The sequence below is a fragment of the Cygnus olor genome, chromosome 4 (genome assembly GCF_009769625.2).
Source record: "Cygnus olor isolate bCygOlo1 chromosome 4, bCygOlo1.pri.v2, whole genome shotgun sequence".
NCBI lineage: Eukaryota > Metazoa > Chordata > Aves > Anseriformes > Anatidae > Cygnus > Cygnus olor.
The window spans coordinates 27,197,133-27,214,104 of NC_049172.1; the positions used below are offsets into that span (position 1 = coordinate 27,197,133).

The 16,972-nt window shown below is 37.5% G+C and overlaps 1 long non-coding RNA gene across 1 annotated transcript in view; it reads left to right on the forward strand.

The window, feature by feature from the left end:
* Nucleotides 1-10,436, forward strand: part of LOC121069571 — a 104,350-nt gene extending 93,914 nt beyond the window's left edge. Inside the window, exon 5 of the long non-coding RNA XR_005819492.1 lies at nucleotides 10,322-10,436. This is a non-coding gene — a long non-coding RNA (uncharacterized LOC121069571). The remainder of the gene's footprint in view (nucleotides 1-10,321) is intronic.
* Nucleotides 10,437-16,972: the final 6,536 nt, after the last annotated feature.

Here is a 16,972-nt window from a genome sequence, read left to right on the forward strand (position 1 = left end):
TATCGAAGGGACCATCATTATGCAGAGCCATTATAGCAGATATTCGTGGCACTGTATCAAGCAGCGTCTCTGAATTTCATATTAACTCTATGAGCCTGAATGAAGTACCTGTATCTTTCCATTATATTCCACTTTTCCTTCTATTTAAATCAACTCCCTCTGGAAGACTGTGTTGGTGCATAAATATGAACAGCTGCAGCAAAGGAATTAATGAAGACCATAATCATGGAAAGGAGTCTGTGTAGGGTCAGGTTGAGTAATCAGAAAGTGTACATGTTGTTTTTTCTATGATTTTTTCATAGTGCATTGTGTACCATCCTCTGTCCATATATTTGACTGATATATAACAAAGTTCCAGGTACTTTTAAACTCATTCTTAAGAAAGTACAGATTAATGTTTGCTCCTTATTCAAACGGATGCTTCACATTTTTTCTACTGATTATTAGTGTGAAGCAGTTACAAATCTAACAAAACTGCAAAAGTACAGATTTCTCATAGGCTTAGGAATCCCCAGTTTTTCCGATGTTGGTTATCAGTCAGAAGAGCTGAATTAATAAATATAAACAAATGAAAGTTGTATATTGACATTTTCTTGAAAGTCTTATTCTCATGTAGGTACCTGGGGAAATGAGTCAAAGGTAGGCAAACGGAGAAGGGAATATAGGCTCTTTAAGGTAGCTCCTTTATTGAATCAACCTTGTAACACTGCGAAACTTCCATAAACCAGGTCCAGGGAAGGGAGTGCGCAGTTGTAGATTAACTGTTAATTTTTACCTGATGTTTTGAAACATTCTAAAATTTCTATATCCTCATTTTCCTCAGATGTATTTTTTGATGCTCAGTGGTGTCACTGCATTGCTACATAAGGGTTTATTAACCGAATTAGAACAAATTCAAACATTTGAAGCTTGGAAGAAGGTGTTACTGACAGCGGCTAAAATATATTTAGGCACCCTTTAAAAATTTGTCACATTGGGATTTTCATAGAGATGGAAACAATTCCTGCTACAGGACTGCAGTTACCTGTTCCAACTGTTACTAGTTATCACTTCTAGTGTTTACATACTGTTGGGGGGGGGGGGGGGGGGGGGGGTGAAAAAAAAAAAAAAAGTAAGAAAACATCTATTCCCTGCTGTTGGGTAAAACAACCTATATAATTTCCGAGAATTACTAATATTCTCTCCAAAATGTGCTGTTATTTCAATCATGAAGTTACATGCTCTTCTGAGTTTATTCCTAATTTTTGGCATTGCATTAGGGGAGAGAGGTTGTCTCAGATATCAGTGCCTCACTTGGCCTGCCCACCCTTTCCCAAATGGCCAGCTAGCTTGAACTCACATAGTGTTAATAAAAGAATAAGATTATGCTGCACAAGACCTGGAAAACTAAATATTTGCTCTTATTTTAGGCAAGGCATTAGGTGAAGAATTTGTAAATGTTCATCTAGAAATGAAACATTGCTGCTCGCCTGAATGGCACCCTCCACAACCAGGCCTTGGCTTTACGTGTTTCAGATAATTGCTTGTGCTTTGGAGAAGCTATTCCCACTACTGAATGTTAAACTGAAAACAAACAAACAAATCAAATCCCCATGTAGCTGAGCTATCAGGTTTTCTATTACCTGTTTTACAATGCCGTTTAATTTTTCTGTCATTATATAAATTATAAATGCAATGAGAGAGAACGTCTTTGCTCTTGCTGCAGGCAGTGTTTGGATATGGCACGCCTGCTGTCTAACCCCTGATGCGACTGCTGGGCTGGATGTGGTGTGACCCTTCTCTCTTTCCTCAGAGACATATTTGAAGGCACAGCGAGAAACACTGTGCTTCTCTCCGGTGCACTTGCCCAGGAGCTGCTCTCCAAGCACCGGGGGCTGTCTGGTTTAACAGGCTGAAAACAGCAAGCAGTCTCCCACAGCCCAGGCACGTTCGGTGGTGTGATGTATGGCAGTGGCTGTACACGCCTTTGCACACACGCAGGCACACGTGCCCTCAGTTTAGGGCATGCAGAGGGAAGGAAGGAAGGAGCCTGCTGCTGTAAGAGGAGGGAGCTGCAGCTGTCATGCAAAGCGATGGGCTGAGCACCGCTTTCAGCAGCACGGGCTGCGGTGGGAGCTGGGTAATGAAGCGTGACAGGTAAGGGAGGAAGGAAATCACAGCACTCAGCAGACAGACCATTTGAAATGGTAATACAGTCAGTCGTCATCTCATCTCAGCCCTGACACTCCTCAGCACTTGCCTGTGCCAGTCATTCTGTGCAGATTGTCAGGTGGGTATCAAAACAAGCACGACTGGCACATAAATAAGAGAATCTGAGCAAATATTCTCTCTCCTGCCGGAATCGGAGACAAGCGTGACTGACGGGGACTCACTGATACTGATGATCGAGTTTTTATTCCGTGACTGCACTCTGTAGGTTTTTCCTTGTCATGCCCTGCATTTCAGATTACTTATGTAGGTCTCTGGTAAGCTTCCCAAATCATATCGGTGCTTAAGAATATAATTTTAACTCACTGTATTACATCAGATAGCTCTCTGAATGATTTCTCTGAAGCAATTTCAGGGATAAACCTTTGTGGTTTAATGATGAAAGTGCATTGACTAGGATTTAATAGATCAGCTATTAATAGATCAAGTAGTCTGAATTGCTGCTTTCATAATTTTTCTGCTTAAACTTTCTGTAGCTAGGATTAGATGGAAAAACAATCACATGAAGAATTTGTTTTAATTTCAAACCTTTATGCTCAAAAGTAATCCAAGTCTGTTATGTCTTCATGTACCTGTTATTAACAGAAGTGAAACCTCAGGGCCTGGCCACAATCTGTTGAGTAGATACTATTTTGTCAGAAGTAAAATATAAAATATTTTTCTGTTGTAGGGATAAGAAGTTGGTTCCATGATAGTTAGAGGGAGAACTTTTTTTTTTTTCTAAGTCTGGAGCCACAAACACAATTGTCAGTATCCTACATCTCTGTTGCAGGGCAAATCAGATAGACTACCTTTGTCTCAACAACTTTACTGATTTTGGCAGGCGCCTTACTATTCTATTTCTTATTTAGAAATCAGGAATACTAATAGTTGTCTACAAAAGAAGAGCTAGGAGAATTTTTGCTTTTTTTCTTTCAAACATGACCTGAAAATATTTTGAAAACAACTGCCTCCTGATGTTGCTGCAGGTCTTGTCTTAGCTCAGTTGGAAATGAGCAGTAAAAACCACGCTTCTTATCTTCAAAAGTGATTCCACTGAAGCTCAGATCTGAGAATAGGTGAAGAATCCTGTAGGCTTATATTTTGCCCAAACCAGTTGTTCCTAGTCTTCTTTCTTTTAGAGCTAGACCAGAGAAGAAGACTTGTATAAGCCTGAATTTTGTATATATTTGATCAAGGCGTCCTAATCAAAGTTTCAATGATCATTCAACCAGATCAATGTTTATAAACTATGTTTGTTCACAGTCCTTTATGGGGATTTAAACATGGTGTCCTTTCCACTGTTTGAAGTTTGGTTTGGGGGTTCTTGTGGTTAATGTCACACAGGAATTATTTACATGTAAAATCTGGAATCACGATTAGAAGTAGTACATTTTACAGTGCCTTTAAATTCTATTCAACTGAAGCCATTTAAAAAAATACTTTCTTCACATGGCCTTGACAGAGAATGTAATACATATATACTCGACATTTTGAGAGGCAAGAACCTACCTATAGTTACTAACATACAGACATCAATTTTGTTGCTGTTGGTATACAGTCTACACATTTTCTGTTTTAATGTCTGAATTTATATGCTTATGGTATCTCCTTTCACTCAACAAAAGTCCAGTGTCTTTTTCAGTAAGTTTGAGTAGTATTTGGACAAACATCCAAATTATTCCCTTATTAAATTAATCTTACAAATCTCACTATTAGGCTCAGCCAGCTTGCAATCAGAGGAGATTTCTCCGACTGTGTGAATGGTTCCTACTGGATACTGGATTGCATGGAATATTTTGGCTGATTGTGGGAATGAGACTTGAGAGGTAGCTGAAATGAACATTTTATTAAGGATTTTTTGTATCTGTGAGTAAAGTTGATTTACTGTATTTAGTACTATTTAAAACAAACAAACAAACAATTCTTCCACTCCCAAGTCTTTTTATGGGACCCTTTAACTGAGAGAAAAAAGAATGGTTTTATTTTTTCTCTCCGCTCGCTGAAAGAAGCAGTAGGAGAATTGTATTATTTCAGGGTGATATGACTTGGTATGAATTAGCATTTGAACTGTTTCATATTTGCATATTTAGTTTATAGAACAGTTAGCCCATATTTTGAAGGAAGAAAATAGGTAAATGATGTTAAAGTCATTTCCATGTTTGAAGAATTGTGCCTCAGTTTGTGAAACAAAATTCTCTTTCTCCTTTTAGTGGAAATGGCCTTTTTGTGAATGGGTATCCTGCTGAATGAAAACCAAACGTCTTTCAAACATTGTGCCATAAGACATTTTGTACTTCCTCTACACAGCATGCATTTACCCTGACTTAAGCCTGTTAACGGCAAAGAGGAAAGGACTTTTCAGTTGCTTTGTTGACTGTGATATTAAATAGGGATTTTCAACTTTGCTTTCTCACTCTTCATAAACTGTTGGAATTTCAGGTCTGATGTCTATTTCACTGGTACTTGTTATTTGGTATGATACTCAAAGAAAAGATTTGTAAAAATATTCTTATATTTAATTTCACAATCTAATAGTCACTTCATTACCTCTTATGAGGTTCTAGGCATTTGTCCCTTTCCTCTCCTGTGGTTTCATCTAAAAAGGAACAGCAAACTTCTTAATACATTTTAGGCATTGTGTTAAGCTCTCTAACCTGTTCAGTGGGGTACGAATAGCTACTTAAATACTGACATAGCATTTTGTTACGATATCACTTAGCTGAACAGTTAATGGAGTTTGGGATCTTGAAGGATTTTGCATCGTGGAAGCTATTACTTGAAGCCAATTTTAGCTTTCTTGTTCTTTTCAGCTCTTTTTACTTATTTTATTAATTTGCATATTGTTATAGACCATGTAGTAATTGTCTGCAAGTTGGACGCACAGTGTAAGTTTTTCTGTAGCCAATTCACTAAATCCTTGTAACAGATTGTGGAAGTGTCACTTCTCTAGCGTTCTGAATACATCATTTGCCTTTTAACATTCTTGCAGCCACCCTGTTCCAAAACTGCACTCTACACCCGAAGAAATCTGTAATGCTAGAGCACCATTTACCACTCATCCCAGTCTTCCTCAGCTCTGCACTTCTTTCCTTCTGCCCTCCACACCTACTCACCCCATTTCTCCCAAACAGGGCACAGCTCTTTTGCCCCTCATTGTTCTCTGTTCCTCAACTGAATATTCTGCTTCTCATTCCCACTTCCAAACCTCCCCCCTTCAAGGAAGAAAATATAATTTAGGTGTAATAGCAAATTTTTTAAAAAAAGAACCTCATTTGATTTCTTCTTGTTCAGTCAAAGACAAGAGAGAAAGCATACTGTCAGAGGTCACGAAAATACAGTTTTTACTTCATTTTCACTGTAACATTTTTGAGTGTGTTGCATTTCACCTCATTTAGCCTAGACAAACTCTAGATTCCTCCTGAACGTAATATAATTGCTAAGAATTAAATGATTTTGTTTGATAATTCCATCATCTAGTGAAATAAATCTTGTGATTAATTTGGGAAGTAAACAAAGAGGCACTTGTGCTCCATCTGCTCTGGCTAGAGAAGAACTGCCTGTTTAATAGATGTTATAGTTCAAGACCAGATTTTTCTGTCAGTGTTGTCACCTTCTCTTGAATTTCCTTCTCTCGAATTTGTGGAGATTGCATCAGCTTTATATTTGCACTACATGAGTGTCATGTTTTCCTGGTTTCTGTACCGCATCCTGAAGATAAGTCATCCCAATACAAGTCAATCCACCTGCAGTACAGACTCACCATCAGCAGATTCCTACGAAAAATAAATAAATAAATAAATCCGCAGTAATGCTCCACGAGCAGCAAACTCCTATCTGAAAATTTCCACCCTGACCCTGAGAGACAACCAAGAGACAGCCAAATCAGACCAATGGTTGAGGCAAAGTTGAAAGTGGGTGTGCCGTGCAATTCTGTTGAGATGAGTTAAATCAGAGTTGGACAACTTTGAAAATTCCTGAATGTATACATGGCTGTTTGGCATGGCATTTCATTGACTAATTATTGTAGAGAAAATTATAGTAGGGAATATTTTCAAAGATGCAGAAGCATATTGTGAGATAAATTGGCAGCGCCTGTGTTGGTGAACAACGTCTGATCCATTTGCTTCCAGATCTATTCAGGAACTGAAAAACAGACACAAATTTAGGATGGGGTTGATGACCTCCAAATCTTTACCCCACGAACACTCCCCTGCAAGCAGCCTGGAAGTTTAGTTTTGTATTATGCCAACCTCTCCCACTTTACAGGGATGCCCCATTTTCCAAAGCTCATGGTTTAATTCCTGGGGAGGTGTTTAGTTATGCTTTATGTGGCTTTTCAGTCTACTTCCATTGCATACATTTCTGAGCACACCCCTCTGCTGCAGTTAGTGATGAATCTGATGTTTTCTACTAATTGCTCATTCTATTCATCTTCACCTAGGTGGCATCTTTAGACTGGGCCAGCTTTGTTTTTGGGATAATTCTTTGTTTTCCCAGGGGCCTGTGTTTTTAGTGTATGCATTTCTGCACACGTTCCCATAGGCAAGGCTGTAGAAGAGTCTTTCTTTTGAAAGATGGAGGCTGGCAAGATTAGAAGCATTTCTTGGTGCTTGTAGAAGTTAATTCCTTGGCCTCAGGCTGGCGCTGGCACAAGATAAGTCACGTGCAGGTAGGCTTTATTCCTATGGTTAAAGTGTGCCCTTATACTTCAGGAACGGAGCTGTCAGCTGTAGTCCTTGTGCTTTTTGCAAACATGAAAAAATGCCTTTTACCAGCCCACTTCTTTCAAAGGAGGGAAAAATTAAATCAATGTTAAGATGTCTAGGCTCTTGAGAGCCATCATCAACTGGGGTGCTTCCAAGAGCCAAAAAGTTATTAAGAGCCCAAGCTAGTTTCCATTGCCAGTCTGACTTTTGACTTCAATATGGCTTGAATGAATTCTTTAGAAAATAAAGCAGCTTTGCAGCTGATGGGTAAGCTATGTGGCAAGTAGAAAAGATTACTGTAATATTTTAAACAAACTGTTTTCTATCTGTCCTCGATAGTTGTAATTAACCTGTGTGAAGCCAGTGCTATGTATTATGAAAGAGTGAAAAGTATCTGTGCTGTTTGTAGAAGAGGCAAGTTATGTATTTTACAGGCAGTGTAGCATTTTAAAGTATAGACTTTTAAGGCTTTCATTCTAAATGACAGTGGTATGATCTGTAACTGCAATATACTGCTGGAAACCATCTTTACCATACTCTGTATTACCTCTGGGGCTGTTTGTTCCTCAGTGGGATCTGAAAGAATAATTCAGACAAGTTTCATTTATTGTTCCTTCACCACAATAATATGCTTAGCTAACAGGTTAACAAGTATGCCCTTCTCCCTTTCTTTTTTATACGGAATGATTTAACAGGTCCTAGAAAGTACCTGCCAAATCTTGCAGTACTCTCCAGATCTTGCAGTAATAATAATGTTCCCTTTCCATTTTCTGTCTTTTTTTTCTCTCCTACTTTATTGTCACACTCAACCCTTTTTATAACTCATGACAGGATGCTGCCTTCAATCCAGTCTCTCCTGTTATACATATAATATATTAAACAAGAATCTTAGCAGGAACAAATCATTCTAACTTCACTGGTGCATAAGTTCTGAAACAGAATGTGTGTAAATGTTGAAATTACTTTCCACTATCTACAAATGGAAATGTTTGAATTACAGGCCTCTTAATTTATATGGTATCTAAAGAAGATGTAAAGGGAAGGTAGATGTAACAGTAATGTAGAAAACTCAATAGGTTTTTCCCTTCTGGTTTTATTAGAAAGCTCTTTTGAAAATAAGTTTTTAGATAAGTCATTTTATATACAGTTTCAGATAAGTGTGTGAAAGTTAAAAGGTATTACCCATACTTCTGTAAAGTTCTGGACAATAATGAAATATACAGTGTCTTGCTGGTGGTGTTAAGTTATTGATTAGATACTCAGTCTTAGTAGAAATCAAGATACAATCTGATGTGCAAGAAGCATGTGCAAGAAGTACTTTTTTTCTGATTTTTTTATCCCTCTGCTTATGAAATTAGCTCTCTGAGATCCCCAAATATATTCATAAAATCTGTACACATATAATGCCAAGATGTATATTCCTTCATCTACTATGTGTCTCAGGAGTGTGAGAGTACCACTAGAAGCAGCAAGGTAACTCTGTAAGTGACAGGGTTTTTTTAATTTAAACTAGTAAACACGGAGTTTTCTCTAGTTTCTATTTATTCATGTTAATGCATTTGAACTATATTTTATTTTTGAATTGCAGCAACAGTGAAAAGACAAAAACAATCTAAATTAGTGTGATCTGTCTGGTTATTATTATTTTTTATTTATTTTTTATTTTTTTTTAAATTGTAAAAGATTCTGTTTTGTTCCTGTTGTTTTTAAAGTTAAAAGATTCTGTTTATGAGTTTCAGTCATCCACTCAGGGACGAAAATCAATAGATCTTAAAGGGTCACTCACACACCGTGATCCACAAACATCAAATATCAAGAACAAATAGTAAACAGAGAATATAACTAACTCTTTGAGTAAACTAATAGTGAATACTAATAGTGAATGCATTCAAAGATATCATAAATGATTCAAAGAAAAATTGGTGTTGTAGTATTTGCATAATCTTTTCCGTACAGGTAGGCCCTCAGTGATTACTCTGAACACCATGTCAAATCCAGTATTCCTTGAAAACTGAACCTCAATTCTGACATTGCTTTTAAATTTTCCACGTATATACTAAAAGCTTTAAACAGAATTTCTAATGTTATAATGCGGTAACAGCTTTGTCACTGTGGATTTTCTAGGCTTGGCATTTTTTTCTTTAAATAAACCTTTCTAAACGTTGCTGATGTGTCAGGTCACATAACTTTAACTCCAAGGGCCAAGTATCTGACTTTAGGCTCTGGTGCAAGAATTTCCAAGGTATGACCAATGGTTCTACTTTACCAAGCCTCCGGTCATGATGTGACTTGCTTCCTCCACTCGTAACTACAGAGAACAAAGAATTGGGAGGTGGTGGTGGTGAAGGTCATGGAGGTGGAGGGTGGATGGGCTGGTCTCACTCCACCTGTAGAATCAGGATGGTGGAAAGCACTATAAGGTCCCTGTCAACCTCAGGATTATGTCTCAGCATATCAGGTTTAACTGTTCTGTGCCTGGGCAGCTCTGCCTTTCTCTGCCTCCCAGAGGGCTATCGACCTCCTTTTTACTCCAGCCTTTCACGTGGAGGTGCAGAAACTACAGCAGTAAGAGTTTTTCATCTATTAGAAGGTAAACGTAAAACTCATTGATTAACTGTACTGAAAGGGATCAGTGGTTTACTGCCTATACATATATATATATATATCTTCAGTGCATTCTATGAGGGTCATGTTTAGGACCATAAGAAAGATATAAATAGTGGAATATACAATGTGCCTGCTAGGGGTATAAACATATTAGAGGACAGGACTTGAATTCAAAATATTCTTGGAAAGTTGTAAAACAAAGATTTGATGATACTGGGTTAAAGTAATACAGATAAATTCAATCTTGGATTTAAGCAGTGGTAATCAACTGCACAAGTTCTTTTTGGAGAACTGGTAAAAGGTTTGTGGGAAAGGACGTGGAGTTTACAACTACTACAGTCTGACTATAAGCCAGTAGCGTCATGCCATTGCAATAAGCAACATATGTAGCCAAAGGGATGCCTGTGACACAGAAGAGGAGTTTTTGTTTTTTTGTTTGTTTGTTTGTTTGTTTTTTCTATTCAGTTTGGTGAGACATCGTTAAGAGTGGAGCCTCCACAGTATGACGCAGCACACCAAAGAGAGAATAAACAATAAGCAGCTTGTGCACAGAGTGAAAGAGATGGAGTGATTTAACCCAGGGAAAAAAAAAAAAAAAAAGACTGAGGAAACACAAGGGGAGTGATTTGAGCATGCAAAAGACAGAGAGCAACAGAATGGACTAGATAGCCTCCTGAGGTCCTCGTTAGCTCTATTTGTCATAGTTCTGGACGAGCATCTCTGCAGGAGATCTTTGCTATTTGCAGTTTTAGAGTACCAGTAGAATGATATGTTTTTCTTTTAATAGCACGTGCATATGTTCATCCATATGTTTTCAGGGTTACTCTTAAAATTCTGGAGTTTGCTTTTTGGATTAAGGACCAGTTTGCAAAATGCTGTTATCTTCATCAATGAGTAAGTGATGTTTCCAGTGATCTCCCATTAACATGATAGTGTGGAAAAGCTTTGTTTTAAAATGGTTGAAGAGTGAAACACATTACTATTTATTATAAAGACCTGTTGCAGAACTACTGAATCATGCTTTATTCCAGCAGTTACAAAGTGAATCAGTTATTTTATACATTATTTGTATGTTATAGTGCTTCTGCTTTACAAAATAGGTGGTTTCAAATGATACTTAACTTTCTCAATGCCAAATCTTTCAATTATTATTTTTTTTCTTTCATTTCTGTTCATTTGCTTAGTGAAGCATAGATAGGCTAGCTGTCAGGTTGCTGATGACATGTAGCAGGGGAAACAACTCAAAAAACCCCTGCAATTTAAATAAATAAACGTTCCCTCTTGTGTTAGGTCAGCTGAATTTCTGTTTTTGGTCTAAGGATACTGTCTCTGGAGACTTGCCCAAACTTTTATCTAGAAGCTAAGGATCTGTTAGAGATCTTATTGATACTTGATATCAAGTATTTAAAAAACCTCAGTCTGATTAAAACCAAATGTCTATCCATACTCTTATGAGCAACAACAAAATGAGTGTCAGCCCTGATACCTATATGGTTGCTCTAGTTACTTTACAACAGGGAGACTGTATATCAATGTGTATCTACTTTCTAATGTAATGTCACTACAACTCCATCTTTTATGGACATTTGGAAAGACTTTCTGTCAACTCTCTGATAAGGACCGGTAACTACTGGTGAAAACACACTTCAAATACTATAAGAAGATCTTCTGCATATAGAGTAACAACACTGGATTTCAGCAACGGGTGCTTTTTTTTCCATTATCTGAAGTGTTCACAGGATGGTAGGAAGGGCTTTGCCAAAGGACTTTTTATTCTGAGTGCTTCTCTAAGGAAGGAGATTAATGGCCATGCCTTACTCCATGCCAGTGCTGCTGCTGCCACCCTTGCTGATTTGGTGGAGGGTAAGAGCACTACCAGCAGTAGGGTGCGTTCAAGTAGGGTGTTGGGTGAAAGAGCTGAAAGAAGTGTGGAAAGCAGGTACAAAGAAATTTTAAATAGCTTGTTGTGTTTCTTTCAGTGGTTCTCTATAACACTGTATTATTTTACTTGGATTTTAAGCTCAAAGGATAATACAGAAAAATCTTCAAACAGTTATGATTTTCCTGCTGATCCCATTTCTTGCATATGAAGCTGATGAATCTGATGGCTGCAGTAAGTTCAGCTATTTGCATATAGCCCTGTTGTTAGAGATCATTGGGATTTAGGGGGTTAGGAGTGTGCTCCATTTCCCCTTTGACAAGATTTTGACTAACAAAAATCAGGTAGGTTCAAAGCACCTACACGTTTTCATTACTAATTATCTGGAAAGTACATTAACTGAGTGGTGACAGAATTGGTAATAGCTACTAATTGTTAGGATTAGGGAAGATCATGAAGGATTTCAGGGGGGATGGAAGTAGAAAAATGAACAAGTAGTAGATGGATTTTTATGGTGAAGTGCATTGCAAAAAGTGATAGGAATTACTTAGAAACTCTGCTGGGCTCAAGATTAAATGCAGCAACTCAGGAAAAAATGTTAAGAGTCAGTACAGATAAAGGACTGTAAACTTTTATACCTTTGATTTACAATGAGAAGGGAAACTAAATATCATGATGTTTAAATAATACAATAAAATGATGTTACTGCCTCATTATGTGATTCACTGCTACATTCATCTCAAATGTCATGCACTTCCAGTGAAATTATGTATGTGCACAAGGACATCATAGTTTGGCAATGAAATCCAGAGGTGAGTTGTTGAGACGCTGTTCTGTTTTGGAGTCAGGCTTTGAAGGGAGGAAAGAACATGATACAGTGAATAAAGTAATGTATGGTTTAGAGAATAATGTATGGTTTACAGCACAAGCTCTAGTTTTCCCTAACCTGGGAACGAGGAGAATGGCTGCACACTTGAAATTAGCAAAGGAGTTTTTATGATGCATTAGTTACCTGTGGTGTTGATTGGCAGCTGCAGTGGTGACATCCTGATTATGGAGCATCCTCATCAAGGAGACTTGGAGTTCCAGATGAGATAAGCTCTGAGGATCTTCTAGCCACTAGTCCGTAGTCTGTATTTGGTATGCATCACTTCACTGCCTGTGCACAAACATTTCTCTTTGGTGGATGGATATTTAAAGTTCCAGCTCAAACCTTTCCAGTTGGTTGTCCTTCCTTCTTTCCTGTCTCTCCTGCTTCTTTTTTCTCACCTGTCTTCTGTCTAAATTTATTTTTGTCTTATGCCTATAAATTCAATTTATCAGTTAATTCATGCCTCTGTTACTGCCTTTTGTTATTTATGCCTTTTTGATATTTAGAAAAAGGTTTCATTCTCCTGCTAGCCTATGATGCTAATATAAATCACATGGTTGTCTCTGTAGACCATGACAGACATTGCAGTCCTCCTACCCACCACTGGTCTGATCGCCTCAGGGTGCTCTTGTACATTGTATTTGCAATTCATCGGTATCTAGGATGCAGACGTTTAGCTCTCTAGTTTATGTACAATTGTAGTTTCCTCCCCTGTGTATCATGTCTGTCTGAATATGCTGTTTTCTTAGGGTTTTTATGCTTCGAAAGACTCCATGGTTCAAAAATTATTACTACCTATTTTTATTTTTTTTCAACTTTTGTTGCACTACTTTTATCACATACTCTTGGAAAGGCCTGGATCAGACTCCAGGATGTCAAGACGAGTAATAAAATGAAGTCTACCAAAAATGATCTTTACAGGCCAAAAACAGTGTGTATTTCAACTCCTTTTGTAGAAAATGCTTTATAAAGCATCATTTTTTCTCCGTCTTGACTATAGTTTCTGTTTAGGCTGTTAAAGTGTAATATCTCAGTTGAAAAATTTAATTCTGCTTGCACAGTGGCTTAGACACAGCAGTTTGTTCCTGTATTTAAATGACAGACCTACTGCACTGCATTTAATTTAACAGTGCTGAGTGAGTCAGCATACCCTCATGTCACGGTAGAGCTGGATGACGGGGGCAGACACCAAAGTGTGGCTTGTTTTCCTCCTCTTGTTACAGTGAAGTGTGAACTGCAGCGTGCTGTCAGACCACCTGACACCGACTGGTTCTTAGCTCATCTTCGCCTGTCATAAAGATCTCTTTAGGAAAGTTGTTTTTTAGGCAAACATAGTAAATAGCACTGAACCAGACTGAAGAGGAAATGAGGAAAACTAAAACATAGCATCTTCTTAGCTGTTAAATATTTCCTTTAATGGCACAACGTGTCGTCTTATTATACCACAGGTATTTACAGGGTCCTGCAGATAGATCTAAGGCTGTTTTCATGTTTCTGCTTGAAATTGAAAGCTGAATCCAATTTATTCTATTACCAGCAAATGGATGAATACCTAGCAACTAAAATATTATGTTTTTAATATAACTATTTAAAATCAGACATGTCAAGAGAATCAGACCGCAGGTAAATGCAAATGTCCAGTAGATAATTATCCTCCTTCTGCCAATGTCTATGTGGTCCTGATTCTAGTATGTGCAAAAAGTTTAGTCAATTTTACTTCTAATGGTTCAGCTGCTGGATTTCTACTACCTTCATTTTGCAGACAGTTGTAATTTTTTACCTATCTTTTATTTATTTATTTATTTTCTGTCAATTATTGGCAAAATAACTTTTAAAAAGCATTTATATTGTGGTCCATGCCTTATTTTATTCACATGTAATGCATATTTTAATTCTCTGTTAGTATTTCAGTAAATAGTGTGATCGTTTTATATATCATTAAGTTAAGCTGGATACTAGCATAGGCCAAAAATAAAACCTCTCTTCTAAGGACTTCTATCATTTTACCAGAACACAAGAATTAGCAGCAGGCTGTGTTTAAAGACTTGTGGTATGTGATGAGCACTGTGTTTGTATGCATAGAAAGTCATATTTCCCTAAAGCAATTGAGTAAATGTTTGCATAAGTAATTGCATTTGCATTTGCTCAGTTTGTATGTGCCTTTAGGTACCAAAGGAGAGTTAACCCTGCAGGAAATCTTGGCCTACGTGATGGTCTTGAGCTCTCATGAGGCAGTCTTAACACAAAACCTCGCAAGGTACTGTGATAGAGTTTTAAATCATGATCGCTTGGTTTTCAGTGTTTCACTGAAATATTCTCCAGGACTTTTAAAACCATCTCTTGAAAAATTTAAACTTAAATAAATGTGTGTGCAGGTTTGGTTTGACAGTTGGGCAGAAGTTTGTGCTGGATCCTATTTTATCTGAAACAGTTTGACCATACATAAAACACAGCTAAGTTTTATCCAATTTCCTTCCTTTGAGCTAACACTCAACGGTATAAAACAGTACATCCCAATACATCCTCTCTATCTGTTGCCAACATGATCATATATAAAGCCTCAGTGTTGAATTTTGAATTCTTTGATTTTGTTAAAGAGAGTGACAGAGTTATGAAGGAAAAAGTTTGTGGGAATGCAATTCCTCTTCCCTTCAGAAAAGTAATTTTAAAATAGAAGTTACATTATTTTCCACTTTTTGCTATTAGTAGATCTCCTGGGTACAGTTACCTTGGAAACATCATATTTTAAAGGAATAAGAATATATGGAACATTTTCTTGCACCCATTGATAGTGTCTGGAAAAATGATGCTGCTGATAGTAGTGGAAAAACATTCAATTTAGCTGAAGCAGAAGCCTGACCTCTGAGATGAGGCTTGAAAAGAGGAGAGAAATCTGGTTTGTGAATGTCTGTAGTTGAGGCCTGATGCTTTCAAGCTTCTCCATTATAAGAGCAACTGGTGGCTTAATGGAGAAGATTGTATTCATGTATCATCACTTTATCAACTGTAGAAAGATACCCTAAATAAGAGGACAATTAGAATATAATACATACATTAGAATATAATTACACAGTTAAGTTGCAAAGAAATATAATGCAATATTCGGGTCTAAACTCAGTGCTTAATTATTATTTACAGATGTCATGGTTATAACAAAGATGAAGTAAACATTGTAAATTCAGTTCTGATCAACCTTCTTGAATTATTAAAATCGTAGAAGCGTTATTACTATTAATTATACTTCCTTTAAATTTCTGAGAGAGAACACTGGCACTTGCTTGGTTTTGTAAGAACCCTGATGGGAAAAGTGGGGCCTTGGTGAAGTGGAGCTGTCAAAAGGATTCCTAGAATATTTAGGATGGGATTTTCTTAAACTGCAAAAAGACACTTGAATCAACATTGTACTGCAGGTCTACACATGATCCTCTGAAAATCGCAGTCCTCATCCAGTATTTTGGAGAGTGACTTTTTACATGGGCACATAGTGATAGAACAAGGGGGGATCAGTTTTAAACTAAAAGAAGGAAGATTTAGATTAGATGTTAGAAAGGAATTCTTAACTCTGATGGTGGTGAGGCACTGGCACAGGTTGCCCAGAGAAGCTGTGGATGTCCCATCCCTGGAGGTGTTCAAGGCCAGGTTGGATGGGGCTTTGGGCAGCCTGGTCTAGTAAGAGGTGGGGTTGGAACTGGATGATCTTTAAGGTCCCTTCCAACCTGAACCATTCTGTGATTCTATGATTTTGGTGCTTTGAAATACAGGCTGTTTCTGTTGAAATGACGATTCTTCAGATGAGGCTGCCCTGAATGTAACAGGAGTACCATTTCAGGGGGTAATACAGTCTCTTGATGTTTCATTCACTGAGAGATTTGACTTTATTTTATATTATGTACTATTTGCACTTTGTTGAAAGTAGGAATAGGTAAGCTGAGTTTATAAAACTCATGCAACTGTAAGGTCTGTGTGACTGACAGTCTTTATATTAAAGCCAGTAGCAAAAGAACCAGTGGTGCAGAAGATCTAGTTTTCTGTATTTGTAAACCTCCACAAACAAAGCCTTCAGCAGCAGCTCTTATGTACAGATGCACAAAAAGACATGGAATATCTAGAAACAGCATCTTTGAGTAAAAATCCATGGCTCAGTCTAGATCCTCATGTGAAATTGTCTTCAACTTGTGATACCAAGTCCCTGACCAGTGACATAACGCATTAACAAAGCAAGTACATACCGGTGACGTCTCATATAAAATTCATCTATAATTGTTTCTTGTACTGTTTCTTTTTGAATTTGATTTTTCAAATTTTTTCCTTTCTCTCAGAAAATGACAGAAGTCTGAATGAGACAGAAAAGGACATTCTCAGAGCTTCCAGCTGTGTACCCAGTCCTTTTTGGGGGACCAACTTAGTTTAGAGTAGCTTTTGTTTGAATTTGTAACTGATAAATTGTGGAGTATTGAAAACACCTGGGAACAGAACAGCTGCAACTCTCTGCTTTGTGGGAGGGAGGAGATGTTCAACAGGTGCCCAGCCAGTCTGCTGCTGAGGACACAAAGGATCTGAAAAAGTGACAAAGAAACAATGCAAGGAAGAAAAATTTGGAAGAGATTTAAAATTGCATTAGAGGTTACAGGAAATACTGTGGAGGTAGAATTGGGAATACACTAGAAGAGATAATTAAGATTTTAATCTGTTAATAGGAAGGGCAAGAAGGGTGTTAGG